Source organism: Gadus macrocephalus, chromosome 4 (genome assembly GCF_031168955.1).
Source record: "Gadus macrocephalus chromosome 4, ASM3116895v1".
In the NCBI taxonomy this organism is placed as follows: Eukaryota; Metazoa; Chordata; class Actinopteri; order Gadiformes; family Gadidae; genus Gadus; species Gadus macrocephalus.
In genome coordinates, this window is record NC_082385.1 from 13,375,177 (window position 1) to 13,380,429 (window position 5,253).

Consider the following 5,253-nt stretch of genomic DNA (forward strand, 5'->3'; position numbering starts at 1 on the left):
ACCACAGGATTCCGTAGGTGAGCACACTCTCGATGGAGCAGTGCTAGAAGGACCTTAGGTGCTGTTGTGAGAGATTGGCTTTCCCGAGTGTGCGGAGAAAGTATAACCACTGCTGTGCTTTCTTTACTATTGCTGTGGTGTTTATTGTCCATGATAAGTTCTCTGAGATGTGTATGCCCAAGAATTTGAAGCTGGACACTCTCCACCGTCTCCCCGTTGATGTGTAGTGGTGTGTGTGTGTTTCCTGCCTCTTCCTGCAATCAATGATTAGTTCTTTAGTTTTTTTGATGTTGAGGCTCAGGTTGTTCTCTGAGCACCACTCTGTCAGCCTTTGAACCTCCTCTCTGTCAGCGGCCTCATCACCTTTGGTGATCAGTCCCACCACAGTTTTGTCATCTGCGAATTTCACTATGGTGTTGGTAGTTTGAGATGGAGCACAGTCATGTGTGTACAAAGAGTAGAGTAAAGGGCTCAGTACACAACCCTGTGGGGCCCCTGTGCTGAGTGTCAGGGTGGGCGAAAGGTGCGGGCCCATTCTGACCGCCTGTGGCCTGTTTGTCAGGAAGTCCTTAATCCAAAGGCAGAGATTGAGTGTTATACCCAGGTAGGACATCTTGGAGAACAGTCTGCTGGAGATGATGGTATTAAACGCAGAGCTGTAGTCCACAAACAGTAGCCGTGCATAGGTCCCCTGCAGCTCGCGGTGGCGCAGAACGGAGTGGAGGGTCGTGGAGATTGCATCGTCTGTTGACCTGTTGGCTCGATATGCAAATTGATGAGGATCCAGAGTGGGTGGTAGGGCAGCTTTGATGTGTTGTAGAACCAGTCTTTCAAAACACTTCATGATTTCAGGTGTCAGTGCCACAGGCCTGTAGTCATTGAAAGATGTTATTGAAGTCTGTTTGGGAACTGGAACTATGGTGGATGTCTTCAGGCAGGTGGGGACAGTGCACTGTGATAGAGAGAGATTGAAGATATTTGTGAATACTTCACCTAACTCTGCAGCACAGTCTCTGAAGACCCGTCCTGGGACCCCATCTGGGCCGGTTGCCTTCCGTGTGTTGATCCTGCGGAGATTGCGGATCACGTCAGCAGGCTGAAGGACGAGGATCTGGCTGTTGGTGTCTGTAGCCAAATTGGTGGTTGTCATTCCCTCCACCTCAAAGCGGGCGAAGAACCGGTTCAGCTGCTCCGCCTCCAAGGCACTTCCGCTGGTAGTGCTGCTGGTGTTGTTTTGCCTGGTGATGTGACGTATCCCCTGCCATGCCCGGCGGGGGTCAGAGCTGCTAAAGAGGTCCTCGATCTTCTGTTTGTATGCTGCTTTAGCATCCATGATTCCCCTCTTCAGGTTTGCCCTGGCGGTCTTGTACCGTTGCACGTCACCGGAATGGAAAGCAGTGTTGCGTGTCTTTAGCAGGAGTCGGACACCCCTGTTCATCCACGGCTTGTTGTTAGGGAACACACAGATCTGTTTTGTGGTAGTGATGTTTTCCATGCAGCATTTGATGTAGAACAGTACAGAGGATGAGTAGATGTCAATGTTGTCCTCTTCAAATATGGACCAGTCTGTGTCACTGAAGCAGTCCGCAGATGTTCGGAAGCCCCCTCTGGCCACACTTGTATGACTTTGACAGTGGGTCCGCTTGTACAGATACGTGGTCTGTATGCTGGAGTCAGGAACAGTGAGATGTGGTCAGACTGCCCAAGGTGGGGTAGGGGTGATGCTTTGAACCCATGCTTGATGTTGCTGTAGACATGGTGTGTTACGCCCTCTTGTTGGACAGTGTACATGTTGGTGGAATTTGGGGAGCACAGTCTTTAGGTTGGCTTTGTTAAAGTCACCTGCTATTACATGGCAGTTAGCAAGGAGTCCAAAGCTGTTTTGGTGTTAGCATCGGGAGGAATGTAAACAGCAGTGATAATGATAACTGTGAACTGTGTATGTGTCCGTTGTCACAGCGTTTGTACACCAGTTCGTGTTTGTGAAAACACAAAGCCCCCCTCCTCTGCTCTTACCGGAGTCTGGTGTTCTGTTGGCTCGGTGTGCTATGCGGCCCGCTAGCTCGATAGCCTCAGCCGGGATGGTCGGGGTGAGCCACGTCTCAGTAAACAGTAAACTGCTAATAAACTAACTAAAGAGGAATACGTGGAGTGCTTAGCCGCAGCGTGTACACGCGCCGCCATGAGCCTGCTGAGGTAGTACAGTCTATAAGCACTTATAAGAAACTTGTAAAATCAAATAAATACAAAAACACAGTAACACAAAACCCAGCCAATTTGAAAAGAAAACATGTTTTACGATACAGGTTACGTTGATGACATCATGGATGTCATTTTTGAGGAAGTATTTCCTAACCCTACGCCATACACAGAGGCCCTGTTGGAGATCCCTGTTCCAGAGCCCCTAACAGCACAGTATGAGAAGCCTGACAAGGAGGCGGTCATCAGCAGCCTTGTGTCAAGGTTCAAACGGGGGGACGTTTAAAACCGACATAGTGGCCTTCCTCAGCAGGAAACTCAGAGCGGATACGCAGGACCACACAAGCTGGAATGACAACCCGGATACTGCGTCCCAGGAGGCCCCAGCACCAGCTCACAAAGGAACGATAGGAGAGATACCTGTAGCGACTGAACAATAGATTCAGAGATTAAGTCTTGCAGAGATTTATCATTGCTTTTGTGTTATAAAATAAATATTACTATGCTCCTATGGATGGTTTGTTCTGTAACTATTTAAGTTGTTGTTTTTTAGCTCTGATATAAATACATCTTGACAAAATTAGGCACAAGATTTAGAACTTCATTTATTTTATTAAATTCTGTAACAATGCACAACTTACTTGTGTATTCTTCTCAAATTTAGAGGACCATAGTCGGCTCTATATATTTGGCTGGCATTCTGAATAGAGTAAACATTTAGGCAGACAGGCTCCAATCCAGGATGGTCAACCATACACGTCAGCTGTTGTTCGACCTCCCGTAGTCTTCTAGTAACCTAATTAGAATTTGAAAGGGTAAGTTTTATTTTTAAGCATAATTATTTGTTAAATAAAGAGACAAAGTAGTTTCCAATTTAGTGGAGAGTGCTACCTGCGGTATCTCCATGCAGCAAATATTCTCTGCTTCTGTGGGCATGATCGCACATTTTCCACAACGGCACCTATCCATAAAATAAAGGTAGATGTAATAATGGCAGAGGTCTGACTATAATGGCTCTGGTTAGTGTCTATAGCTATACATATGACAGTGGACAAGCTGATGTTAGACGTAAATCTTCACGAGTAAATCATGGGTAATGTGTAACATGACTTCAATATAGGTTGAAATTAACCCATTAAATGAGCCAGTGACTTCTCTAAACTACAAAGATGACTGATATAGATGCTAATATAGCGTTGTAACGATAGCAAATCAGCAACTTTAAAAGCCAACAACGTAGGCTATCGTTAGCACTTGATAATAACTAACCGCATACATAAACAAACCAACTAAAGTACCGTATCCAGACACAATATATTAAACTAACCATTCAGAGACGTCCTGCTGTAGCCGCTGAGTACCAACTTCTTCAGGTGCTTCGTTATCCGGATCCGATTCTGGGTCAAACTGAAAGGCTTGAACGACTGGGTTTCTACGAGCCATTGCGATACAACCACCGTAAACAGAGCGCACGTTGCTGCAAGCTGCTCAGGGCCACACCCCCACCCTCTTTCTTGACCTGCCTTGACACGCCCACCGAAACAGCGCATTTGGGGGAAGCTCAATGTGCGACTGGCTCGGAGTGGCTGTAACTCTGCACCACGGCTGAATTCCGGGAACGTCTTTGAATACTGTGATAGTTGCCCACTAATACCTATATTAAAGAATACATAAAATAGCATGTCATGGGACCTTTAAAGGATATATTATATGAGGCACAAAACAGATCACACTCGCTCAACATGTGCGGATTTGTTAACCTTAATAAGCCTAAAAAATGCTTAATAAAGTTTTAACAATGACATAATCGGTAAGTTAGTAAGACTCAATAAATGGGTTTGTAATGTTTTTATGAACTATATTATGTTATTAACACTTATAGTCTTATTAACACCAATTAATGTTAATAAGCATATAATAAGTGTCTTATTACCTATTAACAAAGGCTTATTACAAGGTCCTTAATATAAAGCATTACCGCGTACAGGGTAAAGTTGCTGAATCGCCGTGCTGTAGTGATTAGTATGGTAGTATACCTGCTGCCTTTTTTAAGAAAGCATTCCTAAAATGTTCCAAAGGTTTTAGAAAGTGCAGCGTTATCTCATCTGTCCAATGGAGGGTTCTACTGCTGATCCGGCCCAAGCTGTGGGTAGCCCACCATAACGCTACCTCTATATGGCTCGTACATCAGAATGCATCATGGGAATTTTTGTGTAGGATCTTTCACCACTGTCCAAAACCTCCATCAGCATCAACCAGGCTCATGAAAACGTTGTTTTTGCCACGTCTCGTATGTGAACCACTGTGGCAGTTTCAAACTCAACAATGTCTCCCCATGATGACAAATCATTTCATGATCGGTTACCAAAATAACATACCTGTATTTGTCATTGTTTTTGCATTGTGACGTTGTGACGTTTGTGATGGACAAGCACAATTATTGTGATCTTAAACCCCTTTCTAGGTCATCAGCAAACTGCTCAAACAATCAAGATTTAACTTTTCACGATGATGACAGATTTATTATTTTATTATCCAAGGATGAGCTCAGATTTCGTCACACATCTTCAAAAACAGTCCACCTGTTTGTAACGAAAGCTTCTCTGTGTGTGTGTGTGCTTGTGAGTGTATGTTTGGTGTGTGTTTGTTTAATTGTATGTGTGTTTGGATGTTTATTAATCTGCTTTTATATGTGTGTATATTTTGTAGGTGTGTGTTTAATTGTATGCATGTGTGATGGGATGTTTATGTGTCTGTGGAGGTGTATGTGTAGATATACGTGTGCGTGTGCGTGTGTGTTTGTGTGTGTGTCTGTGTCTGAGTGATACCCTGATGCTTAGCATTTCTGTCTGAGTGTATGTGTATGTGGGTCGCCATGGCAACGCCCAGGTGGTACATGCGTCGTCTCCGTCTGTGTTGTGACAGCCTGTCAGCCCTGGTCCCGGCTGGTGGGGGAGGAGGGCTCTCCCTCTGCTCCGACGATAATCAAAGAGTAAACACGGCGAAGCAAAAGTGGGTTACCTGAGATATCAACCTTATAACAAAGAGGAAGCA

General features: G+C 44.9%; 1 long non-coding RNA gene across 1 annotated transcript; it reads right to left on the reverse strand.

The window, feature by feature from the left end:
• Positions 1 to 2,557: 2,557 nt before the first annotated feature.
• LOC132455514 (uncharacterized) lies at positions 2,558 to 3,109 on the reverse strand. The gene is made up of 2 exons (XR_009525254.1): positions 2,841 to 3,109; positions 2,558 to 2,628 (listed from the first exon to the last, which is right to left on the reverse strand). It is a non-coding gene; the product is annotated as an uncharacterized LOC132455514 (long non-coding RNA).
• Positions 3,110 to 5,253: the final 2,144 nt, after the last annotated feature.